Source organism: Pituophis catenifer, unplaced genomic scaffold (genome assembly GCF_029215685.1).
Source record: "Pituophis catenifer annectens isolate HBS135680 unplaced genomic scaffold, rPitCat1.0.hap2 SCAF_5, whole genome shotgun sequence".
Classification (NCBI taxonomy): domain Eukaryota; kingdom Metazoa; phylum Chordata; class Lepidosauria; order Squamata; family Colubridae; genus Pituophis; species Pituophis catenifer.
This window is the reverse complement of record NW_027256885.1, coordinates 66,456,946-66,481,949: the sequence shown is the minus strand read 5'-3', so window position 1 is coordinate 66,481,949 and position 25,004 is coordinate 66,456,946.

Here is a 25,004-nt window from a genome sequence, read left to right as displayed (position 1 = left end):
TTTGGACACAAGCTGGGACAATTTCGTGTTGCAACTAGACAGCCTCAGCATAGAACACCTATCTATTGAAAACCTCACAAACAGACTAATAGCCGAGGACAATTTAAGAAAAGACGGCTCACAGTCACGCAGGGATCACAGAACAGACAGGAGGATAGGTTCCATAGACAGGAACAGCAACACACCTGAATGCTACCTATGTGGCTCCAGGAATCACTACAAGAGAGATTGCCCCAGAAACATCCAAGGTAGGGAACAAAGTCAGCGCAGGGACAGACCAGGATACAGACAGAGACATTCCCCAGAATGCGGGTTCAGGCACAGGGACTCTCCCAACCCCAACAGCAGAAGGGATCACAGAGATAGCTCCCGGGAGAGCCACTCAGGCTCACTCTATGGACTTGGGGGACAGGGGCACGCCAACACACGAGTAAAGAAAGAGAACATTTGGCTAATAGATTCAGGCGCAACCAACCACACTACCCACAACGCTAACTTACTCTCCTCATTCACAGAAGAAAACTTCATGATTAAAGTAGCGAACCAAAGCAACGTTAGAGTGGCAGGGAAGGGAAACATAAACATACCAGAGATTGGAGAAATAGAGGGGGTACTATTCGTACCAGAGATCCCGTACAACATACTAGCTGCCATACGGCTAAGCAAGGACACAGACATCGAAGTCATTTTCAAGGCAGGACAGGCACACATGGTTAAAAATGGAAAGGGTATAGGAGAGGTTATGATTAGTGATGGCCTGCCATACTTCAAAGCAGGCAACATTAATCATCTAAGTATAAACACCAACTCAGATGCAGAGCAGGAACATACATCTCCCGAAGACAATAGAGGGAACAATGATGAAGTAGAAGGAGATAGTCACCAAGAGACACGGGGCAGCGAACATAAACACGAGCCCACCGATGACAACAAACTCTCGTTAGGTAGACCCATACATGACAACTGTGCACACCTCCTACACAGGAAGCTAGGCCACATTAGTTTCCCTGTTGTACAAAAGATGACAAAATGTACTGATGGTTTAAGAGTAAAGAATTGTGAAAACTATCTCGAGTGCTCCATCTGTAAATGTTCCAAACTAAAAACAAAGCCGAGACCAAAGAAGTTGGTACACACAACCGACTCTATTTTTCAATTAATACATATGGACCTAGTGGGGCCCTTAAAACCTCCTATCAAATACAAAAAAAGATTCTTCCTAACTATCATAGACAACTACAGCCTCTACGGCTTCGTATACACCCTCAACCATAAGAATGAGGTGTATCAAAAATTCAGAGAATTCTACAAAAGAGTAGAGGTACAGCATAACACAAAGATAAAACAAATAATGACAGATCGAGGTTCTGAGTTCCTATCAAGGGACTTCTCAAGGTGGTTAAAGGAACATGGGGTACTGCATTACACATCCTCGCCATTCTCCGCTTTCCAGAACAGAGTAGCGGAACGAAAAAAAAGCACATTACAAACAATGATGAGGTGCACCTTGGAAGATGCGAGGCTAGGGCAATCCTTCTGGTCAGAAGCCCTTCTCTACTCCAACTACACACTTAACAGGTTGTGGTCTAGCGTAATAAACACAACTCCCTATGAGCTAATGTATAAGAGGAAACCCAACATAGCCCACCTACACGTGTTTGGGGTCACAGCCGATGTACATATACCAAAACAACTAAGGAGAAAGGGAGATAAAGTATCTAGGAGGCTTAGGTTCATGGGGTACGAGCCAGGGACCAAAGGATACAGATTCATAGACAATCATAACAGGTTCATAATATCTAGATCAGCTGTCTTTCACGAGCACGCTAACTGGTCAAGAATACATTTAAATGAAGTGTTCCACACACCCAAACTAACAAATAGCCAACAGAACACAGACACCAGGGAGGACAGTGAACACCAGAAAATCAAGCCTAGACATCAAGGTGTCAGCATCAGTGAGTGGAAGGAGAATCACCTGACACTAAAGCTAGACACCCTCACTGAAAAGGAAGCCAGGTACCTACACGAATCAGTCACGCCATCAGACAGACCAGTCAGGACAAACCGAAACAAAAGGCCCAACAAGTTCAAAGACTTCGTCATGTCTATACATGCGGACAGAATAACACCAAACTCATATGAGGAGGTACTTAAATTACCCCAGGGGGAGAGAATAAAGTGGGAACAAGCTATGGAAAAAGAAATGAGTAGCCTCAGAGAACTAGATGTATACACAACCTCCGAGGTTCCAGAAGGTAAAACCCCAATTGGCACTAAGTGGATATATAAGATCAAAACTCTGGATGACAATAAAACACTATACAAGGCAAGGCTAGTGGCACAGGGGTTTGCACAAAAGTATCCGGAAGATTACACTGACACATACTCACCCACTGTCAGAGCTGAAAGTGTCAAAACTGCTTTAGTAATAGCCTCCATTTTAGGGCTCGAGGTGTATCAATTTGATGTACAGACCACATACTTACATGCCAAGCTCAACAAAAAGATCTATGTTAAGGCACCACCAGGCATAAAGTCACAGGAAGGTAACACATGGCTTCTGAACAAAAGCCTATACGGACTCAAACAGTCAGGGAAGAGGTGGTATGAATGCTTGGCCAAAATCCTTAGAGCAATGGGCTTCACAGCCACATCAGCAGACATTTGCTTCTTCACAAGGAGAGAGAAGGACTCTGTCGAATATGTCCTCGTTTATGTGGATGACATATTATACATAGGTAAACAAAAACACAAGTGCGACACATTTGCCAAGGAGATGAGTAAACATTTCTCCCTGAAAACACTAGGCAAGATAAACAAGTACTTAGGGGTTCATATCGCACAAACTGAAAAAGGCTTCCGACTCTCACAAGAAGAAAAAATCTTGGAGCTGCTAGGGAAATGCAACATGAGTGACGCCAAGCCCTGTGATACCCCCATGCAACCGGATTTCCTGAAGAACATGCATAACGAGGACGAGCCATTTACAGACAACAAGCTATACAGATCAACCATAGGGTCTCTACTATATATCACAAACTGGACAAGGCCAGACATCGCTCTACCCGTCAATCTACTATCCAGGTATGTCAGTAAACCCACAACTTATCATTGGGAGGCAGTAAAGAGACTTCTCAGATATCTAAAATACAGCTCCAACGCATACCTAGGACTCGAGCCAAAAACCTCCAAGGAACCCATACTCTCCTGCAATGCAGATGCTGACTGGGCAGGAGACGTGAAAAGCAGGAAAAGCACATCTGGATACATCTTTTTCCTCAGTGACAGCCCTGTCCATTGGTACACCGGCAAACAGAACTTAGTTGCTACATCCACCACCGAAGCTGAGTTCATGTGCATGTCTAAGGCCACAAATAACCTAACCTGGTTCGACGACCTACTGTCCAGTATTTGGACTGAGCCCTCATACCCCATCATCATCCACGAGGACAACAAAGCAGCCATCGAGATATCCAAGGCAGACGCAGTAGGTCAAAGGTCAAGACACATAGACATTAAGCATAAGCACGTAAGGCAACTTTCTAACATTGGATTTATTAGAGCTAATCACTGTGAAACAGAGGAACAGATAGCTGATATATTCACAAAACCTCTACAGACCAAACAACACACCTACCTAAGATCCAAATTAGGCGTATGCTTGTAATATGTTTTACTTGTGAATCTCACACTGACGCAGCTAGTTAGGCATTTAGAGGGGGTTTTGTCACATATAAATGCCTAACTCCCATAACATCCCCTACCTGGTACATCAAGGGTTAACACCCACACCCTCACCTTTACCACAGCTCCTCCTTACCTTTAGCCACACCTCCCGGGTACTTAAGGGGCATGCACGAGGGCATCGGGCAGTTCTACAGCTTCACCTGGAAGAGAGCAGAGTTGATTCAATAAATATGATTAGAACATACCAATGACTCTGAGTATTTCTTGGGCTAGATCCTCATACATTAACAATATGGAGGGAGAGAAATGGGCAAAATAGACAATATACTTTTTATTCTGACAGACACTCATCTTGGTCTAGACTGGATATGAGATGGACAACAATGGACTTGACCCTAAACATTGAACAAGTGAAGATAGAATCATATTTGTGGGCAGATCATAACCCTGTGACTGCCATTTGGAAAGGGCAGAAAGGAAGAGCTAGATGGACCTTAAACAATACAATATTAAAAGAGAAAGACTTTGTACAGAAAATGGAGAGAGAGTTGGATTTCTTTTTTAAAGAAAATAAGAAAGAAGAAACATCGATACAAAATCGTTGGGACACAATGAAGGTGTCAGGTTTCGATGTCGTCTCAAATAAAATAAATTGCATTTCCAAACAGATAGTCTTTGAAGAAATCTTTCATTTTATTAAGCACGACAATCTGGCCCCGATCGTGGCGTAGCCAACTCTGACTTCCTGACCCCAAACCTTCCCTTTCCGTTCCCCAATTCTCTGCGTCTCATTGGCCTTCTTCCAAATCACTCTCCCCATATCTACTACTTAAGCTCCCAGGAATGTCCCCCCTCCCATCTCATCTCCCAGGGGATATTATCTTCAAGGAAAATAAGTAGGTGAAATGTCAAGCGTCCTCTTGGCAGCTGCCCCCTCTTCTCCTTCTTATGTCAGCACTAGAGTAAATGCAGGTTGAAGTGCTGACATCCGCCCCCCCCTTCATTTTTCCAGGGTGGCCTGTGTAAGACAAACAACAAGTTAAGTACCGTTACCCCGGTAAAAGAACAAAGATCTTTCCAAGAACTTTGACTGACCATAGCCCAGTATGGATAGAAATTGAGATAGGCAAGACTGAGAGACGCTGTTGGAGATTAAATGAGAACTTGTTCAGATATGAAAAAAATATAATAGACCTTAAAAAGCACTTGAAAGAATTTTTTGAAATAAATTTGAATAAAGGCACCCCAATAGAAATTGTGTGGGATGCAAGCAAAGCTTATATGAGAGGGGTGCTTATCTATATGAACTCTAAACATAGACTGATTCGACAAAAGAAAAGATCTGAATTGGAAGCAGAAATAAAGAATAAAGAACAGTTACTTATTAAAAATCCAACAGATGAAAGAATATGTGGTGCTATAAAACTTCTGAAAGACCAATTTCAAATGCTTATGGCGGAACAAGTTGCAACAAACTTACAATATGCGAAGCATAATACATTTTGTAACGCTAATAAACCGGGCAGATGGTTGGCCTATACATTGAGGAAAAAACAGAGTATACGGACTATTGATAGTATTGATATTGGAGGGAAAGAAATTTTTCAACAAAAATTAATTAAAGAAGCTTTTGTGGATTATTATACTAAATTATATGCTAAAGAGGATGTGTAGAATGGACTTATAGAAAAATATCTAGATGATAAAAGAGTTATAAAAATTACTGACCAACAAAAGGAAAGAATGAATTATCCTATAACAGAGGAGGAGATAATAGTAGCAATTAAACAATTAAAAACAGCTAAAGCTCCTGGTACGGATGGCTTGACTGCAGTCTATTATAAAACTTTGCAGGTCGAAATGGTGGAACAACTTAGAGATCTATTTTGCAATATTCAACAAGGGGGTAAAATACCCCCATCATGGACAACAGCTTACATATCTTTGATACCAAAAGAGCAAGCCGGTCCTAAAAAACCGGAGAATTATAGACCAATATCTCTTCTGAATTCTGATTATAAAATCTATGTGAAAGTATTAGCCAACAGATTGATGCCAGTAATTCAAAAGGTGATTCATGATGATCAAGCGGGATTTATCGAGGGTAGATACATGAAGGACAATGTAAGGCAAGTAATAGATCTATTGGAATATCTTGAGAAGAATAAACAGATCCCTGCAGTGCTGGTTTTCTTGGATGCAGAGAAGGCCTTTGATAGAGTGGATTGGAACTTTCTACTAAAGACTTTAAAAAAGATGAACTTTGGGGATCAATTTGTACAGGCGATTTCAGCAATTTATCAAGAGCAAAAGGCACAGATTATTATTAACGGAAGCTTGACAACAGAGTTTAAAATTGAAAAAGGAACAAGACAGGGATGTCCGCTGTCCCCACTTTTATTTATTTTAACACTAGAAGTCTTGTTAAATACAATACGGGACTCTAATATCTTGAAAGGTATAACGATAAGGCAAGAGGATTACAGAATAAAGGCATTTGCAGACGATCTAGTTGTTACCCTAACACAGCCAATGGAATCAATAATCCTGATGAAGGACATTATACAAGACTATGGTAAAGTTTCAGGTTTCAGACTGAATCACAAAAAGACTAAGATGATAGTTAAAAATATGACACAAGATCGTAAACACGAGCTTGAAAGGAGGGCAGGTTTTGAGGTTGTACCAAGGGTAAAATATCTAGGAGTCCAGGTTGCAGAATCAAATATGAAATTGTTTCAAAATAATTATGAGGTGTTGTGGCGAGAGGTGCAGAAAGATATGGAGACTTGGAAAAAACTGCAGCTGTCTTTACTTGGAAGAATAGCAGTAGTTAAGATGAACATTTTGCCAAGATTTCTTTTTTTGTTTCAAATGATTCCGGTGCTTAAAAGTGATAAACAATTGAAAGTGTGGCAAGCTGGAGTGAATAAGTTTGTCTGGAATGAGAAAAAGCCGAGAGTGAAATTGAAAATTATGCAAGATGTTCCAGAAAGGGGAGGTCTTAAACTACCAAACTTACAGCTATATTATGATGCAGCAGCTTTGACTCTAACAAGTGATTGGTTTGGAAGGAAAAAGACTGGAATATTGAATGTAGAAAGTTTTGATCTTGAATTTGGATGGCATGCCTACTTATTTTATGATAACAAAGTCGACAAAGTATTTAAAAGCCATATACTTAGAGACTCTGATGAGAGTTTGGAAGAAGCACCGATTCAAATGGGATTATAAAATACCGCTATGGCTGGATCTTGGTCATACTTTGTGGAATACAAATATAATGTCACTCGGGGGGGGGGGGGTTATATAAAGAGGTTCTTTTTACAGATGCGGGCAGATGGCAGCTGAAGACACTACAGACACTGTTGGCTGAAGGGATTAATATAACTTGGCTACAATATAATCAATTGCAATTGAGATGGAAAGAGGACCAAAAAACTGGTATTATGTTGCATGAGGAAGAATTGGTTAGACACATAAAAGAGAAAGGTCCAATGCATATTAAAAGGCTTTATAATGTTTTGTTAGAAAGGGATTCAGAAACCGAACTAGTTAAAGATTGTATGATTAAGTGGGCTCAAAATTTTGAAGAACCAGTGATGTTGGAAACATGGGAAAAAATTTGGGTTCAGAACGTTAAATTTACACAGTCGCAGAATTTGAGGGAAAATTTCTATAAAATGTTTTATAGATGGCACTTAGACCCCAAAAAGTTATCATGTATGTACCCTAATGTTCAGCCAAAATGTTGGAGATGTGAATGTTTGGATGCTACATATTATCATGTTTGGTGGACCTGTAGGAAAGTTAAGGCTTTTTGGATAAAAATTTGGTGGGTCATGCAGAATGTTTTGAAGAAAAAAATTCAATTCTCTCCACAATTGTTTTTATTGGGTATAGTTAAGGGTTTTACATTGGGTGAAACAAAATTGATATTGTATATGATAACAGCAGCAAGATTGTTGATAGGTAAATACTGGAAGAACGAAGCTTTGCCCACTATTGAGGAATGGACTTTGAAGATGGCCAGTTTTGCAGAGATGGCGAAGATTTCAGCATACTTAAAAGATCGTTCACAAGAGACTTATGAATGGGAATGGAAAAAGTGGATAGAATATGTTCAGAACAAATATCAAACTAGGAAGTATCAAATAGCTTTTACTTGAAAATAATGTATTAGAAATATCTTAATGTAATGAAGATAAAAAGAGAAATTATAAGGGGGAGGGAGGGGTTCAAGTTTTATACAAGTTTTATACTAAGGGGGGTTTTGTATCGGATATGAGTATATTGTGTGGAAGTCTGGGGGGAGGGGAGGGTTAGGGAGGGTTAGGGAGGTTGGGAAGTTTGGGGTGGGTGGTGGGGGGGGGAAAAAAGGGGTGAAAATGTAATTGTAAAACTTTTGCAATAAAAAAAAAAAAAGTACCGTTACCCCGTCCGCTCCTGCGCGAGCTGCACTGGCTCCCGGTGGTCTTCTGGGTGCGCTTCAAGGTGTTGGTTATCACCTTTAAAGCGCTCCATGGCATAGGGCCTAGCTATCTTCGAGACCGCCTGCTGCTACCAATGACCTCCCATCGACCCGTGCGCTCCCATAGAGAGGGCCTCCTCGGGGTGCCATCAGCCAAACAATGTAGGCTGGTGACCCCCAGGGGGAGGGCCTTCTCTGTGGGGGCACCTACCCTCTGGAATCAGTTGCCCCAAGAGATAAGGAGAATCCAAGACCTCAGTGCCTTCCGACGTGCCCTTAAAACCCACTTTTTCCAGCAAGCCGGGCTGGCTTAAGAAGAAATTTTTAAATGTTTTAATTGGTTTGTGATTTTTAATTTTTGGGCCAAATTTATATATTTTTTAACTGTTTTTTAATATTTGTATTTCATGTTCTTAATTCTGGCTGTACACCGCCCTGAGTCCTCAGGGAGAAAGGTGGTATATAAATTGGAAATAAAATAAAAATAAAAAATAAATGTGTCCCGCCCCCTCCCGCCTTGCCCGGGTGATCTGCATGGAACTTGGCTATAAGGCGGTCAGCTTGGATGTTTCTGCTTTTCACCCAGGAAGCCTCTGACAAGGGGTAACCCTTCCACTTGATTAAGTATTGGAGGTGACCCCTGTGCCACCTCGAATCGAGAATTCGCTGTACCTCATAGTGAGTGTGGCCCCCAATGACCAGGGGCCTGGGGGGTTCATGTGGCACCGGCCTTAAAGTTGACCCCACCACAGGTTTCAGGAGGCTACTGTGGAAAACGGGGTGTATCCTCCCTAGTAGTCGGGGCAGCTGCAGTTGTACTGTAACCGGGTTGATTACTTTTACTATAGGGAATGGTCCTATAAATTTCGGGCCCAGTTACCTACTCGGGAGTCTGAGTCTCAAATACTTAGACTTTCTCTCCCACTCGGAATGGTCTTTGGGGAGTTCGGTGCTTATCTGCTTGTTTCTTATAGGATTGTGTTGCCTTGGCTAATGCCTTCTTGACGTTCTCTCAGGTTTCTTTCAACATTTCCATCCAATCGGTCAAACTGACTGAGGAAGGGGGCTCTCTTGGGTACTCTGGCATGGGGACGAAATCCATGCCACTCACTAACTTAAATGGGGTTAGTCCTGTGCTACTGTGGACAGCATTATTATACGCGACCTCCGCAAAAGATAGGAGGTCCGCCCAATTAGACTGTTGGTAGTCGACGTAGCACCTCAGGTATTGTTCTATCATGGCTTTCAGTCTCTCCGCCCCCCCCCCATTGGTGCTCAGGTGAAACACTGAGCTGAGGCCTTGGGATGACCCTATGGACCGTAGGAATTCTCTCCAGAATTTTGCTGTGAACTGGACACCTCGATCGGAGATGATTCTTCTGGGTACTCCATGCAGGCGGTAGATGTGTTTCAGGAACAGTTTGGACAACTGGCGGGCTGAGGGTAGCCCGCTGCAGGGTATGAAATGTGCCTGTTTGGAGAATAAGTCTATTACAGTCCAGATCACTGTGTTTCCACCACTCCTCGGTAGTTCTACTATAAAGTCCATTGCAATCTCCTCCCATGGCCTTGTCGGTTCAGCTACTGGCTGCAGCAGCCCGGGAGGTCTTCCTGGTCATTTTTTCATCGTGGCACAGATGGTACAACTTTTCACATAACTGTCTACATCTTTTCTCATGTGGGGCCACCAAAACTGTCTTCGTACTAAGTGCAGAGTCTTTAGGAAACCAAAATGCCCCACGGGTTTAACGTCGTGGCTTCTCTTGAGGATCAGGGTGCGTAGAGTCTCTGGGACATAGAGTTTTGTTCCCTTCCATGCTAGGTCATCCCTTTTTGTCAAGAGATGTTGGTTATCTCGGAACCAGGGGTCCGCCGATGTTTCAGTTTTGAGTCTTGTCGTTAAGTCACTTGCAGGTTGACCTTGTTGGTCGTGACGTTGCCGTCTGCTGGTTACTTGACCTACTCCTTGGGCAGAGGGGATGATGGCATTCACTACCTGCTCCCGCTCGCTGTTGTATTGAGGCATTCGGGAGAGGGCATCGGCCAGAAAGTTTTTCCCCCCTGGGATGTGTTTCAGCTCGAAGTTGAAATGATTGAAGTATTGGGCCCACCGGACTTGCCTGGGCGACAATTTCCGTGGGGTCCTGAGGGCCTCCAGATTCTTATGGTCAGTCCAAACTTCGAACGGTCTCTGGCCTCCTTCTAGCAGGTGTCGCCAGGTCAACAGCGCCCATCTCACTGCGAACGCTTCCTTTTCCCACGCCGCCCATCATCTTTCTGTGTCGGTAAGTTTGCGGGATGTGTAGGCACAAGGTTGTAGATTCCCTTGGCTGTTCTTTTGGAGTAGCACGGCCCCCACTGCCACATCGCTGGCATCTGCTTGGATGATGAAGGGTTCTTCAGGGTCAGGATGCTTTAAGACCGGTTCTTTTGCAAACATTTCTTTTAGTGTTTCGAATGCTTGTTGGCAGGTTAGGTCCCACTGTAGAGGTTGTCCTGGGCAGAATTTTGTTGCTGGACTCCCTGTTTTTAGGAGGTCCGTCAGAGGTTTGGCAATTCTTGCAAAAGAGGGGATGAATTGTCTGTAGAAGTTCGCGAACCCCAGGAAGCTTTGCAGTTGTCTGCGGGTGCGAGGGGGTTGCCAGTTTAGGACTGATTGTACTTTGGCTGGGTCCATTTCTATCCCCTCGTTCGATACTCGGTAGCCTAAGTAGTCTAGTCGTGACTGGTGGAACTCGCATTTTTATAGTTTGACATATAGGTTCGCCCCCAGCAGTTTTTCCAGCACTTGACAGACGAGGGGTATGTGTTCATCTATGGTTTCCATGTAAATGAGAATGTCATCTAGGTAGACGAGGAACCCCTTATAGAGGTGCTCATGTAGAACCTCATTTATCAATTGCATGAACACCGCCGGGGCTCCCTGCAGTCCAAATGGCATCACCTTAAATTGGAAACTCCCTAGGGGGCAGTTGAATGCTGTTTTCCACTCATCTCCTTCCCTGATGTGTATCCGGTAGTAGGCTTCGCGGAGGTCTAGTTTGGTGAAAACTTTTCCTTTGGTCAGGTGGGCTAGCATGTCTTTCATGAGGGGAAGGGGATCTAAATTGTGTACGCAGACCATGTTGATAACTCTAAAATCAACCACCAGGTGCATAGAGCCGTCTTTCTTCTCTTTGAAAAGGACCGGTGCCGCGACCCATGGTTTGGCTGGCTCAATGAAACCCCTTTGTAGTTTCTTGTCTATGTAGTTCTGCATTTCTTGAATTTCACGGGGCATCATGGCATACAATTTGGGTTTAGGTAGTTTCACCCCAGGGATGATCTCGATGGCGCAATCGGCCTCACGGTGGGGGGGCAGAACGTCACACTCGGCCTCGCTAAACACCTCTGGAAGGTCTTGGTACTCCTCTGGGATTTGTTCTGTCTCATGGGAGCTGTTGGATGCGGCTGCCAGGTGCTCTGGTGTACCCTTAGGGAGGGACCCTTGTTGCAGTGGGAGGAATTGGGGCCCCTGCGTAGGGGCCGTCTCGCCTGGTTGGAGCGGCAGGGGTTGGGGGCCCTTTGCTATCCTCAGCCTGCAGGTTCCCTCTTGCCACCAGATGATGGGGCCCCATTTGTCTAGCCAAGAGAGTCCCAGTATGACTGGATCTGTCATTTTGGGGGCTATTATGAACCGAATCATTTCCCAGTGATCTGCTAGCTCCAGCTTCACTGGTTCGGTCAGGTGTGTGGCGTAAGTCCCCCCCACTAGAGACCCATCAACTTGTTCAAATCGAATTGGGTGGTTGAGCTTTTTGACTCGGATCCCTAATTTTAGGACTGTGGGTAGGTTAATCAGGCACCTCGTGCAGCCCGAATCTATTAGGGCTTGGAAAGTCCCTTGGGTTCCTGTTTTTGGGGCCGTTAGGCGTATAGGGAAAAGAAAAGGGTGGATGGGTCCACTCACCATTGGTGTCGAGTGTCAAACAACCCCTCGACACAATATCCTGGGGAATATGAAACACCTGAACATGAGCATCTGTGCAGATCCAGAATGAGATGGAACAGACCCGGAAGAACACACACGGTGGAGGGGGTGTTATAGCGTGTAGGATGGCACGGTGATATTAGGTGATGGACGGTATAAGGGAAAAAGGTGGGGGGGAATAAATCCATCAACATCAAACAGATCCCAGTGACAGGAGAAGATAGTAAAAACTCGGAAGTAAGGGCGACCTGTAGGTAGCCAGAATGGGACAAGCAGCGCGGTTACTTTAAATTTGTAATAGAGCAAAGGAGGGGCGCTTGAAGGGCGTAGCCAGAATGGGACAAGCAGCGTGGTTACTTTAAATTTGTAATAGAGCAAAGGAGGGGCGCTTGAAGGGCGTTCTATAAAGCCGGAGGCACGGGAGAAACAGCCGTCTCCGACTTTGCTTCCCACCAAAGAACTTCAGCGCTTACTGTTTGACCATCGTATAAGCTATGATTAAACCGGATAGATTCCTCTTCTGAGCGTGAGTGTGTGTGTTTATCCAGTGCAGCACAGGTGGTTCCAAGTGGGACTGACAGAAAGTCGGAGACCTTTTTTCTTTTCTTGTACTGAGGACGGGAGCAGCTGCAATGGCAGAAGGAATGGTGGATGACGCTTCGGTGTTGGACTTGGGGACAGAGACGGAGGCAGAGGTGGAGGAGAGCGCGGCGCCTGAGGCATGTTGCAAACAACAAGTAGTACGCCCCAAACAGAGAGTGGTGTTGCCGGCGCCAGAAAGCAAGCAAGAAAGCCAGGACTCATTGGGGACAGAGGCTGTTCAAACATCATCTGGGAACTGGTGGCAAAGTACCGCTATACTGGGGAAATTGGGGTTTCGGGCGTCAACAACCCCCCCGGCCCCGCAATTCCAAGGATGGCGGGAGAGGCAATGGCCAGAAGAAGAAGATGGGGATTGGAGTTATTCCACTGGCCCCGGTGTGACTACCATGGATATATTGAGGGAGAGGTTTGGGGAAGCCAGCTTCTGAGATGCCCCTTCCTGGCAGCCCTGGGCACCCGGGGTGGATCAGTCGACCACATGGCCAAGTGGGGTTGGACCGTCAGCAGGCGGAACCTCTAAGTCCAGGGTGCATTTGGCCAGTCCCAAGTTGCGGGCAGACCCCAGCAGATATAGGAGCAGAGGGGAAGAAGAGTCTGCTCCTCAGGAAGGGGGTTCATCGGTAGGTGAGGGATTACGTGGTGCAGTGCAACCCCACAGTCATATACACCATGAGGAAAGGGAAGGGGAGCCTGTTACTAGATGAACGCAGTCACGAGAACGTAGGGGTCCTCGGGCTGGGGAGGTGGCTGGTCGTGGCCGAGACCCGGTGGGCCCCTGGGTTCCAGGACCATGGATACCGCAAGTACCCTGGGGTTTTCCTCCCTTACAAGCTACGTTTGATGGGAACCCGGATCGTGTAGCCCTGTTTCTCAGTCAGGTAATCAGCTACATGGATGCCTACGGACATTGTTATTCTTCTCAATGGGCCAGGGTAGTGGCCGTTACAACAGTCTTAATGGGCGAGGCAGCTGACTGGGTAGCAAGTTTACATACTATGCATGCTCGAGAACTAGCGGATCTAGGCCTGTTTCTGGAAGCATTACGGAGCAGGTTTGAGGAAGATGCCAGTGCCCAGGTTGCTGCTGAAGGTGATTTAGTTTCTTTAAAGCAACGCGGTCGAGCAGCCAAAGACTATGTTAAAGAATTCCGTACGTTGGCTGGTTGAGTGAGGGGCTGGCCTGAACGCCTGTTAGTTCACCATTTCCATATGGGTTTGGATAGAGAACTACGGCAAGCCTGCGTTTATAGGGGTCTTGGCCGTTATATAACAGCCTGGTACAAGGCAGCTATTGAATTAGATGTTGGTCTGAAGGAGTTCCGTACACGAAGTGACACCGTGGCTCCACAACGAAAGGTGTTGGAAAAGCCACCAGTAGGGCGGGGAGGTGTCCGAACCTATGCCCCTACAGGAGTAAGAGGTGCTGCTTCTTCACAATGACCATTCCGGTGTTACCGTTGTGATCAGGAGGGTCATAGGGCGCTTGACTGCCCACTCCCTCCCCTCCGGGGCCCGGCTGTACCGACTACAAGTTCCAGCAAATGGACGAGCCTACGCTCCAGACCATCGGAGCGCTCCCGCATTGCAAGTCAATCAAAGAGTGGTGAGCCCAGTGGTCGTGACGAGAGTGGTCGTTTCCCCAACGTTGTCCGGACGCCGGTGGAGGAGGACGTTACCGAGGAGGATACAGAACAAACAGATCCTATGGTATGTGATCCTATCCGTCCCTTTGTTATTCAGGTAACATTGAATCATCCTAGGACGGGTAGGATAGAACATCAAGGGGCCTTGGTAGATACTGGTTGTACCCGTTGCTTGTTACGGAGATTGATAACAGACAGTTTAGGTATTCGCATTTTGAAGTTACAGAAACCCATCGTTTTTGAACAAATGGATGGTTCAACGCTAGGTGGACAACCGGCTAGTCATGTAACAGAGCGAGTAACACTCGGAAATGGGAATCATCGGGAATTAATACGGTTTGTAGTCATGGAGAAGATGATTGAACCTATAATCTTAGGTTTATCATGGTTAGATAAATGGAAGTCTACCATCTTGTGGGAAGGGGGTTTTCGCAAATTGCGGTTGGCAGTAGGCCCTACTCCACCTGAAGACAACCAGACTACAGGAGCAGTTGGGAAGGAGATACCGTGTTTAGAGAAGGTCCCACATGTATACAGGGATTTGTGGTGGGTCTTTAGTGAAAAGGAGTGCGAAACCCTTCCACCCCACCGTCCTACAGACTGCGCGATAGAATTAAAACCTGGTGTTACCCTACCCAAACCCCGTATTTATTCCATGACCCCCCTCGAGTTGGAGGAATTACGGCATTATATAGACCAAAACCTAGCCAGAGGTTTTATTTCGCCCAGTCGGTCACACATGGCGGCGCCAGTTTTGTTTAAAGAGAAGAAAGACGGGGGTTTGAGATTGTGTGTTGACTTTAGGGATTTAAACGCTGTCTGTATGGAACCCTTGTATCCCTTACCTCTTATGATGGATTTACTGTCCACTCTCACGACTGGAAAGGTTTTTACGAAACTGGACCTCTGAGAAGCTTATTATAGGGTTCGTGTGAAAGCAGGTGATGAATGGAAGACAACATTTAATTGCCCCTTGGGCAGTTATAAATTCCGGGTTATGCCCTTTGGCCTACAAGGGCCCCCCCCCCCGCAGTTTTTATGCAGCTTATTAACAGTATATTATACGACCATTTGTATAGAGGGGTTCTCGTGCATTTAGACGACATCCTGATCTACTCCGAGACCCTGGAGGAACACATCCGTCTGGTGCATCAGGTATTAACTAAATTGTTGAAAGCTCAACTATATGTGAAACTGTCGAAATGTGAATTTCACAAGGGGGAGATTGATTACCTGGGATTTAGGATTACAGGAAAAGGTATAGAAATGGATCCAAATAAGGTCAAAATGGTATTGGAATGGCAGGCTCCAAAGACCCGAAAGCAGTTACAAAGTTTTTTAGGATTTGCAAATTTCTATAGGAGGTTTATCCCCTCGTTTGCCAAGATAGCCTTGCCGTTGACCAATCTTTTAAGAACGAAAACCCCCACGATTGGGACAGGCACACCAAAACAAAAGATCGAATGGACACCGTCCTGCCAACACGCATTTGACACATTAAAATCTCTTTTTGCTAAAGAACCCATTTTGAGACATCCTGACGGGTCAAAGCCTTTTGTAATACAGGCGGATGCGAGTGACGTGGCGGTGGGGGGAGTTCTTTTGCAAAAGAACGAGCAAGGTATCCTCCAACCATGTGCCTATACCTCCCGAAAACTAACCCCCACAGAACAAAACTGGACGGTCTGGGAGAAGGAGGCCTATGCCATTAAATGGGCCTTGCAAACGTGGAGACATTTGTTGGAGGGAACTAACATGGAGTCCGAGGTATGGACGGACCATAAAAATCTAGAGGCTCTTCAAATGCCTCGCAGACTGTCTTCAAAACAGGTGCATTGGGCACAATATTTCCGTAGATTTACGATTCGGCTGAAAGCGATTCCAGGGGGAAAGAACTACCTAGCAGACGCCTTATCGCGTATGCCTCAATATGAGAGTCAAAAAGAAGATATAACTCAAGCTTTAATACCTGATCAACAAATAGGAAAGCAAGGTAGGGATACATTCCCACTCCCTTCCGCCTGGGTGGTAGATCTAAAAAAAGGAATTAGCAACGGATGTCTGGTTAAAGGCCAACCCTCAGGTAATGACACAGAAAGGAGGACTAGTCTGGAAAGGGGATAAATTATACATCCCTGCTGTGCTGAGGAATAAAATATTACAACAATGCCACGATGTAAAGACAGCAGGACATTTCGGTTTTGTGAAAACATTGCATCTGGTGCGTCGACAGTTCTGGTGGCCACGTATGCGCAAACAGATAAAGACATATGTACAAGGTTGTCCAGTCTGCATAAGAGCCAAACCGTTGTCAGGAAAACCCCTCGGTTTATTACAGTCTGTGGCTGACCCACATAGGTCTTGGGAGGATATTGCCATGGATTTTATTGTAGAGTTGCCTCCTAGCAAAGGACATAATGTAATATGGACAGTCATTGACTTATTTTCCAAGCAGGCGCATTTTATTCCCTGCAAAGGACTACCATCTGCAAGACGTTTAGCGAAACTTTTTGTACAACATATATATCGTCTTCATGGTGCCCCGAAGCGAATAATTTCAGATAGAGGTCCCCAATTTACTGCTCAGTTCTGGAGAAATTTCTTAAAACAAATAGGAACAGAACAGGGGTTAAGTTCTGCGTTCCATCCAAACACCAACGGAGCAGCTGAAAGGACCAACGCCATGGTAGAAAGATACCTACGATCTTATGTGTCTTACCAACAAGCTGATTGGTACGAACTCTTACCTTTTGCAGAATCAGCATATAACAACACTGTGCACAGCAGTACAGGGTATACACCTTTCCAAGTAGTTTCTGGGAAGGAATTCCCAGCCATCCCAGACCTAGATGTACAAACGACAGGTCCACATAATCCAAGAGAATGGACAGAGAAGGTGAAACAGAGTTGGCCACATATCAAAACTGCACTAGAAAAAGCATCTAAGGCATATAAAACCCAAGTAAATAAACGGAGACAAGTCAACCCACCATTTAGGATAGGAGAGAAAGTATATCTTTCTACAAAATATATCAATTTACGTATGCCCAGTAAAAAACTGGGTCCTAAATATATAGGTCCCTTTACCATCACCAAAATAATAAATCCCGTGACGGTATCATTAAAGCTACCCCCATTACTGAAAAGAATACATCCAGTATTCCACAGTAGTCTCCTAAAATCAGCATAAGGGATACAGGGACACGTCCAGGACCCGTAACAGGAAACATACGAAATCAGAAAGATACTGGATTCCAAAATATATCATGGTAGGATTAGGTATTTAGTACACTGGAAAGGGTATCCTGATTCCGAGGCGTCATGGGTAAAAGCTAAAGACGTAAATGCTCCACGCTTCCTAAAACATTTCCATGAGAAATACCCAAACAAACCAGGCAGACACGCCTCCAACTAATGATGTTGATAGATTGTTTTTGTGTCCCTGCAGGAGGAGACCTGTTGGGGGGGGCGCATGTCGAGTGTCAAACAACCCCTTGACACAATATCCTGGGGAATATGAAACACCTGAACATGAGCATCTGTGCAGATCCAGAATGAGATGGAACAGACCCGGAAGAACACACACGGTGGAGGGGGTGTTATAGAGTGTAGGATGGCACGATAATATTAGGTGATGGATGGTATAAGGGAAAAGGGGGGGGAATAAATCCATCAACATCAAACAGATCCCAGTGACAGGAGAAGATAGTAAAAACCCGGAAGTAAGGGCGACCTGTAGGTAGCCAGAATGGGACAAGCAGCGCGGTTACTTTAAATTTGTAATAGAGCAAAGGAGGGGCGCTTGAAGGGCGTAGCCAGAATGGGATAAGCAGCGCGGTTACTTTAAATTTGTAATAGAGCAAAGGAGGGGCGCTTGAAGGGCGTTCTATAAAGCCGGAGGCACGGGAGAAACAGCCGTCTCCAACTTTGCTTCTCACCAAAGAACTTCAGCGCTTACTGTTTGACCATCGTGTAAGCTATGATTAAACCGGATAGATTCCTCTTCTGAGCGTGAGTGTGTGTGTTTATCCGGTGCAGCACAGGTGGTTCCAAGTGGGGCTGACAATTGGGTCATCTTCACCCTTGTCCTTGCTGTCATACGATTCGTGGGATTGATTTCCATCATCTGGGATCCCCCTTGTTTCGGTTAGGTGGGCGATGACCTCTGGACTCTGGGGGATTTTCCGTGGCGCATTGGTGGTGCGCTTGGGCCCTCGTTCCGGTCGTGCCTTTGGCGGTGGGTCTGATCTTGGCCTCGGGGTTCCACACGCTGCGGCCAGGTGACCAATCCCCCCACACCTGTAGCACCTCAGTGGGCTCCGCGGGACGACAGGCCTCTGGGTGGGCTGTGGTGCTGTGGTTTCTCGTCTAATGGGTGGTCCCTGGTCCGGTTGGCCCCTCTGCTTGCCATCTGGTTGCTTTGACATGTCGTTGGCTCGCAACCCTCTGTTGACTTTTATTGCTACTCGGAACCATTCGGAGAGTCGGTTCGGGATGTCCCAATAAGCGGTCACTTGGGCGATTCGCTTGTCTAGGCTTGTTCTAAAGAAGTCCACCAGTAGTCGCTCTGGTAAGGGAGGTAAGGTCCCAATGACTCTCCTGAATTCATGGATATGCTCTCTGATGGGCCTCCCCTTCTGCATTAGGTTTCTGAGCTCGTCCTCCACATAGGGGTCCTCCTCTGCCTCCTCGAACCGGGCTTGTAATAGTTGTAAGAACCCATCTGCGTCTTGCAGTTGGGGGGCCCTGTTCTTGTAGAGGGCTGCTGACCACCTCCTTGCTTCTCCCTCCAACCCTTCTGAAATGGCAATCACTAGGGCTCTGGGAAATGGGTAGAGGTGTCCATAGCGCTCGATGTAGATCTCAGCTGTGTCGAGGAATTGGGCTAGCTGGTCTGGATCGCCATCGAACTTCCCTCTGAAACGGGGTGGGTCCTCCCTCGCTGCCCTCTCCTCCCAGCGCGGGGCTCTGTAAGCCTGGCCTCGGTGCCACTGGTCCTCTTCCTCATCTCTCATTCTAGGGTGGGGAGGTGATGTCTGTCAGCGTTGCAACGCTGGCATAGAGGGAGCGGAGGAGAGCGAAAGATAAACTCTGAGACTTTTGCCTGCTAAATCCCTTTGAAGCCTGGTTGTCGTGGAAATGAGGGGAGGGAGCACATTCCTGGGAAATGACGAGGAAAAGAAGTCTGAAGAATGACTTGGAAGACAGCCAATGAGAAGCAGAGATTTGGGGATCAGAAAGGGAGGGATTGGGAGGCAAAAGGTCAGTCTTGTCTGCGCGGAGTCATGATCCGGTGGCTGAGCTCAATTAAAGAAAGATTTCCTTAAAGATTGGCAGTTTGGAAATTCATTTAATTTTGAGATAGCACCGCAGTCTGACAATGTCCTATCCAGACTGCTCTGCTTGCTGTGTAAGGGAGGAACCCATGGATGCATCTTTGGGCTTCTTCTCCTTCTGCTGGGGCGGGGGGGGTGTGAAGGGCTGTGCTTCAGTCTACAACCTCTTGGTTCATCAGCCCAGATTGGTTCCCTCTTCTCCTTTGGCCTGCATGATGGCCCCTCCTCCCCAAGGATGGCACAGTCAAATTTCTCTTTCAATTCATCTATGGGGCTCTCGAGTGGCTTCCCTGAAGCCTTTTGATGCCTGGCCTGCTGCCAGTCCCATAGCCAGTCTGCCCTCCCCAATTCACTTAGGGGTTTCCCCTTCCCTTGAACACTCGGGACGGGAAACTCAGCCTCTGCGGCTTTTGGCAAAACCCCCGAATACTCATCTTTTCTCTTCTTGGGTTGTGGAACGATCGTCTGATCTTGGCTGTCTGGCAGCTTCGATGGAGGAGTGGGGGGGGTTGAGGCTCCATAATATCTTGAAGCCCTGTAGCATCCAAGCTGGCTGGGATCAGAACTGGCTCTTTTCCAGTTGCCTGAATTAGGCTTTCTTTGGACAGCTTACTTTCTGCCATGACGTCCGGGCTGCGTCTCCATTCACTCCATACATCTGGAAGGGAGCTGGAGGTTTGGAGGTCAGCCAGCTTGGCTTGGAAAGGAGAGTTGGCTATCTGTCAGGTTTCGATGTCGTCTCAAATAAAATAAATTGCATTTCCAAACAGATAGTCTTTGAAGAAATCTTTCATTTTATTAAGCACGACAATCTGGCCCCGATCGTGGCGTAGCCAACTCTGACTTCCTGACCCCAAACCTTCCCTTTCCATTCCCCAATTCTCTGCGTCTCATTGGCCTTCTTCTAAATCACTCTCCCCATATCTACTACTTAAGCTCCCAGGAATGTCCCCCCTCCCATCTCATCTCCCAGGGGATATTATCTTCAAGGAAAATAAGTAGGTAAAATGTCAAGCATCCTCTTGCCAGCTGCCCCCTCTTCTCCTTCTTATGTCAGCACTAGAGTAAATTCAGGTTGAAGTGCTGACAGAAAGCCTATGCCAGAAGATTAATTATAGATTATACTAGGAAAAGAAATGGGAAGGAAAGACAAGCTCTCAAAGGACTGACCGACAATTACAAAAGATTTGAAAAGGAACTCCAGAGAGACCCACACAAGAAAGATGTTAAAATTAAAATGGACATAATAAAACATAAAATAGACTTGCTGGAAAAGGAAGATCTAGCTCAAAAAATAAGAATCACCAAACAGAATTATTTTGAAAATGCGAATAAGCCTGGAAGATGGCTAGCTTATAAACTGAAAAAGGAGAGAGAATCAAGGAAAATAACGCAATTACTTGATGACCAAGGACAAGGTAAATTTGGCAATAAGGAGATAGGGAAAATTATACAAGAATATTATAGACAGCTTTATAAAAAAGAGATAATAGAGGAGGAAAAAGTGATAAGGTATATACAAAAAGCAAATCTACCACAGAGTCCCAAGGATATTGAGGAGATGATGGAAAGAAACATTATTATGATGGAATTAACAGAGGCAATTAAGAAGCAGAAGAATTGAAAAGCACCAGGACCAGATGGCCTGCCGGTTGAGTACTATAGGGCTCTACAAGAATCCTTAAGTCTTCCATTACTGGAAGTTATGAATGAAGTAATAACAAACAAGGAAATACCCAAATCATGGACAGAGGCTTATATCACATTGATCCATAAAGAAGATACAGACCCACAACTAATTAAAAACTATAGGCCTATATCCCTGCTAAACTCAGACTATAAATTTTTTGCTTCAATATTGGCAGAAAGACTTAAGAGATATTTGAATAATTTTATACATTCAGATCAAAATGGATTCCTACCCAAAAGACAAATTAGAGATAATATAAGAATAATACTGAATACTTTAGAATATTATGAAGCACACCCTGAAAAGCAGATGGCTCTGATATTTTTAGATGCTCAAAAAGCATTTGACAACGTGAACTGGTGATTTATGACGTTACAAATGGAAGAGATGGGCTTTGGTAGGAAACTTATTCAGGCAATTGAAGCTATATATTCTAAACAGACGGCGAAGGTTATGATTAATGGAAAGTTGACTGATTTTATTGAGATACAAAAAGGTACCCGTCAAGGATGCCCATTGTCCCCATTGTTGTTTATTTTGACACTGGAAATTTTAAATAGAAATATTAGAGAAGAAAAAGAGATAAAAGGTATGAAAATTCGAAAAGAAGAATATAAATTACAAGCTTTTGCTGATGACCTGGTCTTTATTATTGAAGAACCACTAGCATCAATTAAAAAACTGACAGAAACCATTGGAGAGTTTGGGGAAGTTGCTGGTTTGAAAATTAACAAAGACAAGACAAAAATAATGACTAAAAATATGTTAAAAAAACAAAAAGAAGAGTTGATGGAGATTTCCAAGATGCAGGTCACAAACAAGGTAAAATATTTGGGGATACATTTGACACCGAGGTGTAGTTCACTTAAAGAAAATAATTATAATAAGCTTAAGCAACAGATAGGGTTAGATTTGGTGAAATGGGGAAATTTGCAGTTATCCATGATTGGTAGGATTGCAACTATTAAGATGAATATCTTACCTAGAATTCTGTACCTCTTTCAGACTATTCCAATAAAATTGGGTAAGGAATTTTTTGTAGACTTGAATAAAATGGTGTTGAAATATATTTGGCAGGGAAAAAAAGCAAGAATAAAACTTAAGCTGTTGCAGGATGCTAAAATGAGGGGTTGTTTTGGACTAACAAATTTTGAACTATATTATCAAGCAGCTAATTTAATGTGGATCAAAGAATGGATAATATTGAAAAATACTAGACTTTTGAATCTGGAGGGACATGATTTGTTGATGGGTTGGCATGCCTTTTTATGGTACAAAGGAACTAAAATACAGGGGTATTTTAGAAGACACCAGATACGTGAAGCTTTATATCTGAACTGGGAGAGGATTAAAAAGTTTCATTATTTGAAGATTCCAGTCTGGGTATTGACAATTGAAGCCTTCTCATATCCAGTGATATTTAAACAAATTGTTAGATACAGTGAATTATTGGATGAAAAGGGTGATCTTAAGTTAAAACAAGATTTAGAAGACCAGGGATTTAAGATGGATTGGTTTTCATATATGCAAATATTTTCTAGATATCGAGAAGATCTCAAACCAGAAGGTATTTATAATGTTTTGACTATTTTAGATAAGATATTAATGGGTTCTGACGACCATGTAATTAAAAAGTTATATGGATACTTGTTAGAGGTAAAATTGGAAGAAGAACAAGTTAAAAAATCAATGATAGCATGGGGGAAAAATTTTGGTTATGGTATTGATTTGGAGAAATGGCAAAAATTGTGGTCACATAACTATAAAATGACAATGTCTACAGCATATAAGGAGAATTTGTATAAGATGTTTTACAGGTGGCACCTACCCCCAACAAGGATAGCCAGAATGTTCAAGAATAAATCAGAGAAGTGTTGGAAGTGTCATCAGACCCCAGGATCTTATTACCATATGTGGTGGACATGCATAGAAGCAAGGAGATTTTGGACTAAGATACACACATGGTTGGAAAAAATGACAAAGAGACATATTGACCTTAAACCAGAAATATTTTTATTAGGGATCTTACCAGAGACATTTAATAAATAATTGCAATATTTAATTGTGAATATTTTAACAGTGGCTAGAATTGTATTTGCAAAAAATTGGAAAGGAGAGAAGAAAATTGCTGATGAAGAAATTATTAAAAAAATATTGGACTGTGCTGAAATGAGTAGATTGACATTCATAATAAGAGAACAGGAAGATAAACAATATTATTTGATAATATTGAAGGGACAAAAAAGAAGAGCTGGACTTTAAATAATACAATATTAAAAGAGTAAGAGTTTGTGCAGAAGATGGAAAAGGAACTGGCCTTCTTCTTTAAGGAAAACAAGAAAGATGAGACATCTATACAAATCCGCTGGGATACAATGAAGGCATTTGCTAGAGGATTAATTATAGATTATATAAGAAAAAAGAATGTAAAAAAAAGATTAACACTGAAAACACTGACTGACGACTATAAGAGACTTGAGAAGGAACTTCAGAATGATCCACATAAGAAGATTGTCAAAATTAAAATGAATACAGTAAAACATAAAATGGATCTATTGGAGAAGGAAGAATTGGCTCAGAAGATAAGAAGTGCTAAACAAAACTATTTTGAAAATGCGAATAAACCAGGCAGATGGCTAGCATATAAATTGAAAAAGGAAAGAGAATCGAGGAACATAACACACCTTATTGATGAACAAGGGGAAAGCAAATTTGGACATAAAGAGATGGGAAAGATTATACATGAGTTTTACAGAAAACTTTATAAAAGAGAGACAATAGAGGAGGAGGAAGTGTCCAAGTACTTACAAGATGCAAACTTACCTCAGATTAGTAAAGATATTGAGGAGATGTTGGAAAGAAACATAATGATGATGGAGTTAATAGAAGCAATTAAGAAACAAAAAAATGGCAAAGCACCAGGGCCTGATGGCCTACCAGCTGAATATTATAAGACATTACAAGAACCTTTGACCATCCCATTACTGGAGGTGATGAATGAAGTGATGATAAAGAAGGAAATACCCAAATCTTGGACAGAGGCATATATTACTTTGATTCATAAGGAAGATACAGACCCACAACAAAGCAAAAACTATAGACCTATATCTTTGTTAAACTCGGACTACAAAATTTTTGCTTCAATATTGGCGGAGAGACTTAAGAGATACTTAAATAATTTCATACTTTCGGATCAAAATGGATTTCTTCCAAAAAGACAAATTAGGGACAACATAAGAATAATCTTGGACACTTTAGAGTATTATGAAGCACACCCTGAAAAGCAGATGGCTTTGGTTTTTCTAGATGCGCAAAAAGCCTTTGACAACGTTAACTGGAAGTTTATGACCCTTCAAATGGAAAGAATGGGCTTTGGGAGGAAATTTGTACAGGCCATTGAAACTATCTACTCTAAACGAATGGCAAAAGTAATGATAAATGGAGAATTGACAGATGCGATTGAAATAGAAAAAGGCATGAGACAAGGATGTCCTTTATCCCCATTGTTGTTTATATTGACATTAGAAGTTTTAAATTGACAGTCAGAGGAGAAAAAGAGATAAAGGACATGAAGATTCAAAAGGAAGAATACAAGTGTCAAG